The following is a 14,779-nucleotide window of genomic DNA, read 5'->3' on the forward strand; positions in this document are numbered from 1 at the left end:
ATATACATATATATATTTAATATTTGCTGTCCATCGCTGTGCGACTTACCCCCTTCACTGCCCTAGGTTCTAATCTACAGTTCCTCATAGACCGCAGTGTAAAGGCACTTTTCAGTGCCTTTTTTTCTACACCCCACATAAGCTCACTTTAAGACCATAAAACTACTTTGTGCAGCAATTTAAAAAAAAAAGTAATATTTCTCTTTTTTTTTTTTCTTTTAAAAAATAATTTTTATTGGGGTGAATTTCACAAAGCATTTTACAAAGAGTATTTCAAATATGATATGAAGACAGAAGCATGTTGGAAGAAAGCCTTCAAGCGATGATCAAGAATCAATACAGAATACAGTCAACGTTGTGAATATATTTAACCATTGTTAGAGAAGTAATTTTCACCAAGAAGTTGTAGTTCAGAGATTAAGTCAGGATGATTGACAAAAAGCGATTGCGTGTCTATGGGTAAGAGGGAGGCTATTAATGGGGAAATCCCATGGGGGGGTTGGGCAATTAGGAGGGGGGAGTAAGGGGGAGGGAAGGTAGAGGAGAGAGAGGAAGAGGAGAGAAAGAAAAAAGAAGGAAAAAAAAAGGGGGGTATCCTGAAATGATCTGCCAGTCTTAGGGAGGGGGGGAATAATACAGTCCCCTCCTGACTGGCATAAACAGATTTTGGTAGCGGTTGCCGTTTCTTTACATAGAGTGGATTGTTCCTTCCCCCAGTGAGTCCCAAGGCTCCCAGATCAAAGCATAGAGGTCTATTTGTTGGCGGGAACTATATACATAGCTCTCCATAGACCAAAGTAGCAGATAAGTTGGATCAGGGCCTGCCAGTTAGGGGGGTTTGGTTTCTTTCAGTTGCAGCAATTAGCATATTTTCTGCCATTGTTATCATAATCAGAAGAGTGTGGCTGGGTGCAGAGAGGAGCCAAAGACTGGCATGTACCAGGGCTGTTTCCGGTGGTAAAGACATTATCAGACCTAAGCGGCTACACAAGACCTCCAGTTTGCTCCACAATGGTGCAATGGTGGGGCAAGCCCACCAGATGTGTTGGGGATCGCCCACTTGCTGGCAGCCTCTCCAGCAGAGGGGGGAGCTGCTTGGGAACATTTTGTGTAACTTAGTGGGCACATAGTGCCACCTGGTCAGTAACTTATAGAACAGTTCATATAGCATCATGCAGTGGATTGATGATTTGGTGTACTGGATTGCATCAGTCCAGTCTTCAATAGATAGTTCCACTCTCCAATCCCTCTCCCAAGCCATCATCTGTCTGGTTTTAGTATGTTTGGAGGCATCAAGGAGGATCTGGTAGTTGGAGGATAAGGGGGAGATGTGTTGGGAGCCTGCAGACATCCGGAACTCCCAGGGCATCTGCGGTCTAGGAGGGGCAGTCATGAATCCCCAAGACTTCAAAATAAAAAGAAACCGTAGCAGGTCAAATCTGAACCTGGGCTGGATGGCATGGGTGTTGGCCAGGTCCTCTAGGGACACTAGGTTTTCCCCTGAGAATAGGTCTGTTAATTTAAGAGTGGAGAGAGCTCGAAAAACCACAAGGCCTGCGAGTGGGATACCCAGCAGGAGATCTGACATTGAATGGCAAGGTGAGGGATGGGGGGAGACCAAGGCATGATGGCGGAGATGTAACCAGGAGGTCCTGCAGTGCTGAAGGATTTTGTTGTGATCGGGAAGTCCGAGGCGCAATGGGAAGGGATCCAGAGAAGGTCCATCAGGGTTAAATGGGCCGGTAGGGAGGCCTGTTCCAGCTCAAACCAGCGGGGCATGGCCTCTTTAGTGTTCTATTCTGATATATGGTAAAGAAGGGCAGCTTTATAATAAAGTCTCACACTTGGGAGACCAAGGCCCCTAGCCAGAACTGGACGTTGTAATAGAGATGCTGCAATACAGGGCTTCTTCCCGTTCCATATGTACCAGTTAAACACCGCTTGGAGTTTATTAATCAATGAGAGTGGGATCTTTATCGGCAGACATCTGAAGAAGTATGTCAGTTTGGGAAGCTGCATCATCTTAATCGCCACAATTCTCCCAAACCAGGAGATTTTGTCATACCTTCTGGAACACAGGTCCTTTTGGGGTTGGGTGAGAAAGGAATAGAAGTTCTTAGTTAGGACTAAGTCAATATCATGGGAGAGAAACACCCCAATGTGTTTGAGGCCTGATAGGGACCATTTGATTTTATATCCCCTCCTGAGGGAGTTTAATATGGACTCTGGTAAGTTTAGAAGGTAGGCTTCAGTTTTACTGAGGTTCAGTTTGTAATAAGAAATACTGCCAAACTTGGCTAGGAGGTCAAATAGTGCGGGGAGGTACTCTTCTGGCTCTGTGATGAAAAGGGTCAGATTGTCCGCATAGAGGGCTAGTTTCTGGGGGTGTCGTGAAGGACTAGACCCCTGATTTGGGTTGAGAGCCTAATTGCCACTGGCAATGGCAAGGGCAAAGAGCAGGGGGGACAGGGGGCAACCCTGCCTTGTGCCATTTGCGATCCGCACTGTGTCGGAGCAGAGGTCCAGGCCTCTTACCCTTGCCATGGGGCAAGAATACAAGGATCCTACTGCAGTAATGAAGGGCTCGGGAATGCCAAATGCTGCTAAAGCTGAGAACATATAGGGGCCTATCTATCCCCCCCGGGATAGATAGGCCCCTATAGAGTAGTAAACCCGTCAGGTCCCCGTGTTTATGGCGAGCCTGCAGTTATGTTCAGGTCTCCTCCAATTAAAAGAGTACCTCTGTTTAGTTGGTCTATCAGGGGGAGAATCAATTTCAGGAAGGTGAGTTGACCTTCATTCGGGGCGTATAAAGAGGCCAAGGTGTATTGGACTCCGTCCAGTGTACAGACTACTAGCAAATACCTGCCGTCTGGGTCCCTCTCTACGTGTTGGATCACGCAGTCAACTGACTTGTGGACAACAATGGCGACACCTCTCTTTTTTGATTGGTGTGAGGCTGACAGGCAGGTTGGGAAAAGTTTAGAGTTCTGCATGAAAGAGGAGCCCTGATGCCAATGAGTCTCCTGGAGGAAGGGAACTTTTACTTTGGTTTTCAGGAGGTATCTAAGGAGAAGGCTCCTCTTCATAGGTGAATTCAAGCCTTGGATATTCAGGGTGGCAAACTTAAGAGCCATGTTGAGAGAAGAACAACAGAAAAAAAGGGGGCTTATTAGGAAGAGGCGGGGAGAAAGGAAAGTAAGGGGTACTAGATGATGTTCTCTATCTACGGTGGCACACACCGCTGCAGATAGTGTTACATAGTCTCTTTAAAGAAGTGATTTACTTCTAGCGTGTAGTAGTAATTAAGGTCTGTGATAAAAAGACACAGCCAAAATCTGCATTGTACTTCCCTATAAAGCGAAGGACAAAGCAGATCCAAAAGTTGGGGGGAGCACCAGGGGCACAGAGAGTAACTTAGGTAGTGTTAATTTCTAGAGGTATAAGGCCATAAGAGCCCGAAGGGGTGAGTTCAGATTTTAGGATGGGCATTCGCAATGGGCATTTAGTACAGCAACACCGACTTTCTCTGATAAGACGATGTTGCCTGCTGGTGCATATCATAAAGAAAAAAACATTTAACATAACTCTATAGTTCAAAGAGTAAAATTTAACATTTCCAACATATTGTTCGGGGGGGACGCTGAGAACAGCAGTCCCCTCTTCTTACTCTTGTTAGGTCAAGGCCCGGGCCAGTTCAGCTCTCACAAAGTCCTGTAGATCCTGTACTGTTCCAGGGCTGTGTACCTGGGGGGAGAAAAAGATAAAGGGCAACAAAGCAGATGCAATGTCTCTTACCCCAGTTCTCCAGCACAGGGTTAAAGTGTCCACTATTATTACTCAAGAGTCATTAAACTGACAATAAAACATGATACAGATGTTTGTAAGTAAGACCTCACAAATCAGGAGGTCTAAACATCGCCGGCATAAGTCTTCAGCAAAAAGTGCACCAGTTCTGTGAGGTACCAAAGTAAAGAGGCCAGAAGAGGTGGATATCAGGCTTCATTTAGCTTCACAGTTAGAGGACATGGTTTTAGAAGAGGAAGCTTGCGGAGAGTTTCTATCTTTTTCCCTAATAGGAAGTTGTTTCCATAGTGGGGCCTCTGCCCTCAATTCCCCAGCGGGGACTTTGGAGGCTGTTGGGGATGATTTGTCTGGAAGAAGGTCCCATTTGGAGAGAAGGTTTCTGGCCTGCTCTGGGGAGTTTATGATGTGCTGGATGTCATCTTTAGTAATGAAAAGTCGTACTGGAAAACCCCACCTGTACTTGATTTCCTTATTCCTGAGAATTCTCGTGAAGTCTTGGTAGGACTTTCGCTGCTGTAGTGTGTGAGGGGAGAGGTCTGGGAAGATCTGTAGACTGTCAAATTTTGAAGCTTTTAGAGACCCAGAGTTAACTGCTCTCAGAAATTTCTCCCAAAAGGTGTAGTAATGTAGTCTTACAACTACGTCCCTGGGCTTGTCATCAGACATGGCTCTCGGTCTAATCGCTCTGTGAGCCCTATCAATGAGAGATTCAGGATCTTGTAGAGGTCCAAGAGCAGCTATAAACACTTCCTGTATATAGGTTTGCAAGTCCTTAGGGGGGACGCTTTAAGGTATACCCCTCAGGCGAACATTGTTGTGCCTGGAGTGATCTTCCAAGTCTGCCAGCTTCAACTCCAGAGTGGAGATTTGCCCTTCCAGGCATTCTGAGTATGAGATTAAGTTGGCATGGTCGACAATAAGATCTTCCTGCTTGCACTCCAGGGTGTCAGTGCATTCCCTAATTGTGGCAATATCTCTCCTCAGTTCTGAGTAGGATTTGTCAAAACCTTTGCAGATGGATTCATGATGGGACGCCAGCATGGTTTTTATCTGGTCCATCATGTTGTTATTGGCTCCTGCGATATCTGCCAGGCTTGCTGGCGGGGAAGAAGTGTTAAGGCCTCTCTCATTACTTGGTTCTGAAAGGCAGGTAGAATCGTACAGGTCGTCCTCAGAGCATTGTTCCAGCTTTCTTCAGGGTTGTTGGAAGTGTTCTTTCATTGTTTTTTTCGGGCCTGGGAGACCCTTAGATTTTCTCCTCTGGGCCTGTGCCATTTTCCCGCTAATGTGGAGCTTGTAGTGAGGCAGCTTGGTGGGTGGTGGGTACCCTAGTTATGGATTGAGTGAGATGGTGTAAGTAAGATAACACTCTCGAGTTGCTGTAGAGTTATTCTGGTTCACCCCGTGTGCCCCAGTCTTAGAACATTTTTTATCTTAGCCTGCTACCATTCTTACCCTGTGCAAATAAGTCCCAGACAGGGGGAATTGTTGCTCCTATGTGTTGTGGGCCACTAAGCTTAGGATTATAGCGATGCTGGTCAGCCGCAGCTGCTGCAGTGTCCTGGAGTAGAGAGGCCACCCCATACGCTACTCCCCGGGGAAGGGGAGCAGAAAAAGGTGGGGGGAGCATGTGATTATTTTCTGAGTCCAGTATGAGGGGGTGCCTTATAGAGCCAGAGGGGTTGTCAGGGCAGAGGTTATTCCGCAAGTTGTAATGTGTACACCCTCGATTCCTGTTTCTGTGGGGTGTCAAAGTCATAGCTCTTTATGTGTTAAGGTAGGCCAGAAGATATGAGGCTGAGTTTAACGACTGTGATCCTGTGCCCAGAGAAACTACTTATGGGGATTGAGGAATTTAATTAAGGCTGCAGTAGTGGACGTTGCTCAGATGCCTAATATTTATTTATTCAAATAACTCTCCAAGTGGGCAGAGAATACTACAGGCCCAACCAGAGGTCTGTGTTTAGCAGGGCCTGAAGGTCCCTGTGTGCTGCGATTCCGAGCGGCAAGGCTTTTGAGGAGTAAGGCTGTAATTGGGGAAGTGGCTGAAGTGCTGCAATATACTAGGAGGCCTCCAGTTATAATTCAAGGCTCAGGTGGTGTGATTAAAGCATGGAGTTGTGTTGGTAGGCCATCCCCCTTTGCCCCGGTGTTTGTTTACCTTGTGTGGCCACGCCACATGAATGTAGTGGGAGTGCAGCCTCCAGGGCACAGTTCCATGGCCGTCCTCTGTCTACTGTTCACGAACTAGGAAACGGATCTAAGTGGAGGAACTGATCTTCTGTTACTGCCGATGGACTGCGTGTTCACCCCACCGGCACTGAACTCTGTGGATGTTCACTTCGGCAAGGCCGCAAGCAAAATGGCGGCCGTTGGCACTCTTTTTCTCTTTTGTATCAGGTGAGGGGATGCGTTCGGTAGGGGGAGATCCCCCGGGTGGACGGTAGTGGAGGTGGAGGTGAGATGCTGGTCTCAGTGTTTGCTACCTGGTGTGGACGGGCCTCTGCGTCTAGTAGGCCTCAAAGCCACCGGTATGTCCGGGGCCGGACTGTCCTTTGAGCAGATCTGGAAGCAAGCAGCACGCCTCTGGAGTGTAGCCCCAACCCTCCGGAATCGTGGATACCCGTATAGTCTCTGGCTAGGGTCCTGGGCTCGGTGCACAAACTGCTGAGATGCTGACCGGGAGTGAGTCCTCAGATAGGCAGGGTGAGTTGGTGAGGGACAAAGCCCCAGAATAAAGTAGCAGGGTCTGGGATATGGAATCCTGGTAGTCCGGCGCAGCAAGGAAGGTAAAAAGAATAAGAAGGGGTTTGTTAAATTTTACTTTTAACTACATTTTAAGGTAAAAGTCTATTGATTTTTAACAGAGCTCTCTCCTTATGCTGCCAGTCAGATTGGCGGTTAACTCCGCCCCCCCCCCCCGATATTTTTTATTTTTAACAGGCATATGCACACTTAATTTTGGGGACAATTGCGTTATCTTTTTAAAATTTATCTGAGGTCTAACCTCTGGTTAATTTTCAGTGTGGAAGCAATAACCAGCCACTTGTAATGGCTGGTTATTTATTTTGCGCCCATTTACAGGTGTGAGATAAATTAGCGCTCAACTTGTAATCTAGCCCAAAATGTTTTGTTCAAATTGCCTGTGCTATCTAACTCTCTCCATTAAGATGCAGTACTAGTAAAATGATTATCAATTGAAGTCTATAATTGGTGCTAGCTGCCACTGTTACACTGTCCACTTTAATTATATTATGAGCCCTTCAGGGAATGTGAGCATTTCTGTACAAAATAAATAAATAAACATAGATGCAAATATCAGATCATCAAATATGTCTGTATCTGTACTTGTGTTTGCCTCTCTGTATTTTTCCCATTTTGGACTAGATTACAAGTGAAGCACAATTGATAGCACATATATTCATATATTATTGTATAAAATGTTTATAATGTCTATCAGTTGCTTAATTTTTGCCTGTTGATGTCTAGTGCTGCAACAATAATCAGTATATCAATGTTTTCTAACATAAGTTAACACTAGCTTCTGAAGGTACATGTCAAGTCATTACCATACTAAATAAAAACAGCTGTCATAACCATTTCACTGTAATGCTATTTTAATTTATCTGTCAATGACCTCTGTTCCAGTCCACTGGAGTTTGCAGTGAGAAAACTTATTATTCAACAGATCTACACATAGACAAAATGTACACAACCAAAGCAAAAATAAAACATGGCATGGCTGCCTAGTGTGTTTATATCTTGTTTTTTTGTCTAAATTGCAAACAAATTCATGGTGTGTGCAATTAAATCTTTTTATACTTGTGCACAATTGTATAATTAACGTTTTTTAAAACTTTAAAAGTGGTGAGCTAAAGTTTGTGCTGGTCGGGATAAGCTATATTGCAACTGAGCTAACTTGTGCGCGTATTACAAGTTGAAAGTAAACGGGTGTACACGAGTTAGTGCAACTGAAGACCTAGCATAAAGTGTAAGTGGTAAGAAATATACAGAATATACACACACTTTGGAACCCTTTCCACTCAAATACCTTAAAGGGATAGTAAACACCAAAAATTGTATTGCATTAAAAGATAGATAATCCCTTTATTTACCATTCCCCAATTTTGCATAACCTACACTGTTATGGAAATAAACTTTTTTACCTCTTTAATTACCTTGTATCAAAGCTTCTGCAGACTTCCACCTTGCATTTCAGGCAATTGGTGCTGACTCTTAAACAACTCCATGTGCGTGAGCACAATGTTATTTATATGAAACACATGAACTAACGCCCTCTAGCTGTGAAAAACTGTCAAATGCATTCAGATAAGAGACGGCCTTCAAGGACATAGAAATTAGCATATGAGCCTACCTAGATTTAGCTTTCAATTAAGAATACCAAGAGAACAAAGTAAATTTGATACTAAAAGTAAATTAGAAAGTTGCATGCCCTATCTGAATCCTGAAAGTTTAATTTGGATTTTACTATCCCTTTAAAACTTATGAAATAATTTTTAATATTATGTCTTTTACTATGTACTTAATACAAATATTTTCCAATGTTCTTCCCTTAGAATTAAAATGTTCTTTGTATTTTTAAATATATATTTACATTTATTTATATATGTGTATTAGACATGTGCAATTCATTTCGGCCAAATTTCGTTTTCACACGAATTTTGGCCAATTCGGAGATTCGGATAGATCTGAATTTCCGTATTGGCACATTCAGAAAATTCCGAAAACAAATAAATCTGTTTCTGAATTTTCGGATCCATTCTTTATTCATATTCAGAAATTTTCATTGTTCTAATCTAAACTGCCTTTCCCCAACATCGTCGACACTAACTAAAACGCTCAATAAAGCTATTAACCCCTAAATCGCAGTTCCCTGATATCGCCGACACTAACTAAACTTTATAACATCTAAACTGCCCCCACTTCGCTGACACTAACTAAATCTAGTAACCCCTAAACCTATGCCTATGCGGATACTTATTCTATAATGTGTAATACAAGATGAATCGCACAACAATATATCTCTGTATAAAACAATACTCAAAACCAATGTTAAATGGTCACGGGGTCTGCTTAAAATCCCCCACGAAAGGAAGAAAATCTTACGCAACCCAAAACTCAATCCATAAGAGTGGATAAAAGAATGTTTCAATAGTGGTTGTTTGTGGATATGAGTGGCTGCTCCTTTAAAAGAGTCCCATTACGAACTCTGCGTAAAACTGTAAAAACAAAAATAGGAACAGGAGCGCACAAATGCATCTAAGTGCAGATTATAAAGACACCTTTAATAATGTAGTGCCCTATTACAGAAACGCACTTGCAATTTACAAGATATCAAACAGCAATATGACAAGAGTTTTTGAAACTGCAAACCCGCTCTGACGTCTTCTCCCAAGTATAGAATAGCCCAAGTCAGCATATCCGCCAATCACAAGAGGAGGTGTGTTTCCAGCCTGGCCAATTGGATGTCCTTAGACCCGTAACAGTCCTTCCAAGTGGCTCAAAGTGGGAGGTGTGATTATATACCCGTTGTAAATGGTGCCTTACTGACACGCTGTGGATTTCTCTATGAGAATTATTCAGTATAATGTCCGTAATTCACAGGATACACAGCACGGGTACAAGACCCAAAAATAGTACAAATATGGCTACCCCATTACTATTAACCTCTAAACCGCCACCCCCACATCCCAACTACCTAAATTATACTATATTAACCTTAAACCTAACACCCCCTAACTTTAACAAAATTAAAATACACATAAATTAAAGCTACAATTTATAACTAACTACCTATTTAAAAATAAATACAAACTTACCTGTGAAATAAAAATAAAACCTAAGCTAGTTATAATATTACTATTTACTAACTACCTAGTTAAAATAAATACAAACTTACCTGTGAAAAAAAATAAAACCTAAGCCTAAACTAAAAAAACAAACTTTACTAAAAATAAAAAAACCTAAGATTACTAAAAATAAAAAAACTAACAATAGAAAAAAAAATAAAACTACAATTGCAAAAAATAATAAACACTAAAATTACAAAAAAATAAAAAAAACTACCATTACAAAAAATAACAAACTAATTATCCAAAATTTATAAAAATTATTCCTATTCTAATACCCCATTTAAAAAAAGAAAACACCCCAAAATAAAAAAAATAATCTATAATAAACTACCAATGGCCCTTAAAAGGGCCTTTTGTAGGGCATTGCCAAAAAGTTAACAGCTCTTTTGCAAAAAAATTAAAACAAACACCCCCTAGCATTACAAACCCACAAAATAAAAAAACCTAACTAAAAAAAAAAACTAATCTACCCATTGCCCCAAAAAGGGCATTTGTATGGGCATTTATCTCTTTTACTGCCCTTAAAAGGGCATTCAGCTATTTTACAAGCCCATTAAAACCCTAATCTAAAAAAAAAAACTTCCAAAAAATAAAGTAAAAACTAAGACTAACCCCAAAATCGGTACTCACAGTTGCTGAAGTCCGGTGAAAGATATTTATCCCAGCGGCAAAGCATCTTCATCCAGGCAGCTCTATCTTCATCCATCGCGGGACCGGCATGTTCTATCTTCTTCATCCCTGCGGAGGCGGAGCAGTCGGTGGATGTGCAGAGGCGGAGGTCCATCGGTCCAAAGTAGAGGTCCTCTCTCCTCTTCATGCGATCGTCCGCCGCACACTGAGGATTCAATGCAAGGTATCCCTTTTATATTGCATTCCTATTGGCTGAAAAATTTAAATCAGCCAATAGGAACGAGAGCTGCTTAAATCCTATTGGCTGATTAGAACAGCCAATAGGATTTAAGCAGCTCTGATTCCTATTGGCTGATTCAAATCGGGGGTATTAACGGGGGTATTAGAATAGGAATAATTTTTATTAATTTGGATAATTTAATTTGTTATTTTTTGTAATGGTAGTTTTTTATTTGTTGTAATTTTAGTCTGTATTATTTTTTGTAATTGTAGTTTTATTTTTTGGTAATGTTAGTTTTTTTTCTTCTTTTTAGCAATGTTACACCTAGATTACGAGTTTTGCGTTAGAGGCTGTGTGGTGCTAACGAGCAGTTTATGCTCACCGCTCACTTACAGACAGTGCTGGTATTACGAGTTTTTACAAAAAAAGTCTAACACCTGCAAAAATGCAGCGTAAAACTCCTTAACGCAGCCCCATTAATTCATATGGGGAAATAAAATTTACATATACACCTAACACCCTAACATGAACCCCGAGTATAAACACCACTAATCTTACACTTATTAACCCCTAATCTGCCGCCCCCAACATCGCCAACACCTACATTATATTATTAACCCCTAATCTGCCGCTCCGGACACCGCCGACACCTACATTATAGTTATGAGCCCCTAATCTGCTACCCCCAACATCGTCGACACCTACATTATATTTATTAACCCCTAATCTGCCCCCCCCCAATGTCGCAGCCACCTACCTATACTTATTAACTCCTAATCTGACGCCCCCAACGTCGCCGCCACTATATTAAATGTATTAACCCCTAAACCTAAGTCTAACCCTAACTCTAACACACCCTAATTTAAATATAATTTAAAATAATCTAAATAAAATTACTATTATTACCTAAATAATTCCTATTTAAAACTAAATACTTACCTGCAAAATAAATCCTAAGCTAGCTACAATATAACTAATAGTTACATTGTATCTATCTTAGGGTTTATTTTTATTTTACAGACAAGTTTGTATTTATTTTAACTAGGTACAATAGTTATTAAATAGTTATTAACTATTTAATAAATACCTAGTTAAAATAAATACAAAAGTACCTGTAAAATAAAACCTAACCTAAGTTACATTTACACCTAACACTACACTATAATTAAATTAATTCCCTAAATTAAATACAATGAAATACATTAAAATAAAATTAGCTAAAGTACTAAAAAAAACCCACTAAATTACAGAAAATAGTAAACAAATTACAAGATTTTTAAACTAATTACACCTAATCTAATCCCCCTAACAAAATAAAAAAGCCCCCCCAAAATAAAAAAAAGCCCTACCCTACACTAAATTACAAATAGCCCTTGAAAGGGCCTTTTGCGGGGCATTGCCCCAAAGTAATCAGCTCTTTTACCTGTAAAAAAAATTACAAATCCCCCACCAACATTAAAACCCACCACCCACACAACCAACCCTACTCTAAAACCCACCCAATACGCCCTTAAAAAAAAACCTAACACTAACCCCTTGAAGATCACCTTACCGGGAGAAGTCTTCATCCAACCGAGCCGAAGTCCTCAATGAAGCCGGGAGAAGTCTTCATCCAAGCCGGGCGAAGTGGTCCTCCAGACGGGCAGAAGTCTTCATCCAGACGGCATCTTCTATCTTCATCCATCCAGCACAGAGCGGGTCCATCTTCAAGACATCCGACGCGGAGTATCCTCTTCATCCGACGGCTAACACAGAATGAAGGTACCTTTAAGTGACGTCATCCACAATGGCATCCCTTCAATTCCAATTGGCTGATAGAATTCTATCAGCCAATACGAATTAAGGTAGAAAAAATCCTATTGGCTGATGCAATCAGCAAATAGGATTGAAGTTCAATCCTATTGGCTGATCAAATCAGCCAATAGAATGCAAGCTCAATCCTATTGGCTGATTGGACTTTTGTATTTATTTTAGCTAGGTAGTTATTAAATAGTTAATAGTTATTTAATAACTATTGTACCTAGTTAAAATAAATACAAACTTGCCTGTAAAATAAAAATAAACCCTAAGCTAGCTACAATGTAACTATTAGTTATATTGTAGCTAGCTTAGGTTTTATTTTATAGGTAAGTATTTAGTTTTAAATAGGAATAATTTAGTTAATGATAGGAATTTTATTTAGATTTATTGTAATTATATTTAAGTTAGGGGGTGTTAGGGTTAGGGTTAGACTTAGATTTAGGGGTTAATAACTTTAGTATAGTGGCTGCGACGTAGGGTTTAATAAATGTAGGTAGGTGTCGGCAATGTTAGGGACGGCAGATTAGGGGTTAATAATATTTAACTAATGTTTGCAAGGCGGGAGTGTGGCGATTTAGGGGTTAATATATTTATTATAGTGGCGGCGATGTCTGGTTCGGCAGATTAGGAGTTAAAAATTTAATTTTAGTGTTTGCGATGCGGGAAGGCCTCGGTTTAGGGGTTAATAGGTAGTTTATGGGTGTTAGTGTACTTTTTAGCGCTTTATTTAAGAGTTTTATGCTACGGCGTTGTACCATAAAACTCTTAATTACTAACTTTAAAATGCGATACCAGTCTTGACAGGAGAGGGTGTACTGCTCACTTTTTGTCAGACTTGTAATACCGGTGCTATGCAAGTCCCATTGAAAAAATAAAATACGCAATTTACATAAGTGGATTTGCGGTATTTCTAAGTCTGGCCAAAAAAGTGAGCGGTACACCTGTACCTGCAAGACTCGTAATACCAGCGGGCGTTAAAAAGCAGCGTTAGGACCGGCCAACTCTGCTTTTTAAGCCTAACGCAAAACTCGTAATCTAGCCGTTAGTTTTTTTTAGTTTAAGCTTAGGTTTTATTTTTATTTTATAGGTAAGTTTGTATTTATTTTAACTAGGTAGTTAGTAAATAGTAATAATGTAACTAGCTTAGGTTTTATTTTTATTTCACAGGTAAGTTTGTATTTATTTTTAAATAGATAAGACCAGAGGTTACAGCAGAGTAAGAGTTATTTATTTGCATTACAAATAATCTATCACCCTTCCCTTTTTCTATCACCTTGGTAACCCAACTCAAACATTTCATTAACCTTTCTACATTTTCATGTCCTGCCCTACTTTAGGTACAAAGTCATTTTAATGAGACAATGGTGAAATTTACATTGCTGGTGTTCATCAGTTATGGCTGTAGACAATAGGAGCCACAAAACTAATTCAAGCTCAAATAAGATTGCTGTGCGCTGTTGTTAATGGACTCAAGTTTCTGTCATTTTCTACTAGATGTAAAGGCATCTATTTATCAAGCAATCAACCACAAATACGCTGGAATTCGCAGTGTATTTGTGGCGAGCCTGATTCGCCTTAGTTATCAAACCATACAAACCGGCAAAAGTAGAATTTGGTGACGTAACATACGATCCGCCGGACTCAGTCCGACACAGATCGATGCTTACGTCACTACAGATGTTCCGAATGCAAGTTTGGCACTATCTGACTACTTTTGCTAGTTATCTAATAACTACCAGGTACGCTCGCCACTATTCCGGCCCAGCGTACCTGGTTTTCAATCCGCCGCCCTGGAGGCGGCAGATGCCATAGGAATCAATGGGAGTCGGAAAGCAGTGAAAGCTTATGTTTGCTGCTGCCCGATATCCCATTGATTCCTATGGGAATGCTTACACCTAACACCCTGTAACATGTACCCCGAGGCTAAACCCCACCTAAATAAAAGTTATTAACCCCTATCCCGCCGCTCCCGGACCCCGCCGCAACTAAATAAACTTATTAACCCCTATACCGCCGCTCCCGGAGCCCACCGCCACCTACATTATACTTATTAACCCCTAATCTTCCGCCCCCTACACCGCCACCACCTACATTATATTTATTAACCCCTAATCTGCCGCCGCCAACGTTGCTGACACTATATTAAATTTATTAACCACTAAACCTAAGTCTAACCCTAACCCCCCCCTAATTTAAATATAATTTAAATAAATCTAAATAAATATTACTATCATTAAATAAATTATTCCTATTTAAAACTAAATACTCACCTATAAAATAAACTCTAAGCTAGCTACAATATAACTAATAGTTGCATTGTAGCTATCTTTGGGTTTATTTTTATTTTACAGGCAACTTTGTATTTATTTTAACTAGGTACAATAGTTATTAAATAGTTATTAACTATGTAATAACTTCTTAGTTAAAATAAATACAAATATACCTGTAA

Source organism: Bombina bombina, chromosome 1 (assembly GCF_027579735.1).
Source record: "Bombina bombina isolate aBomBom1 chromosome 1, aBomBom1.pri, whole genome shotgun sequence".
In the NCBI taxonomy this organism is placed as follows: Eukaryota; Metazoa; Chordata; class Amphibia; order Anura; family Bombinatoridae; genus Bombina; species Bombina bombina.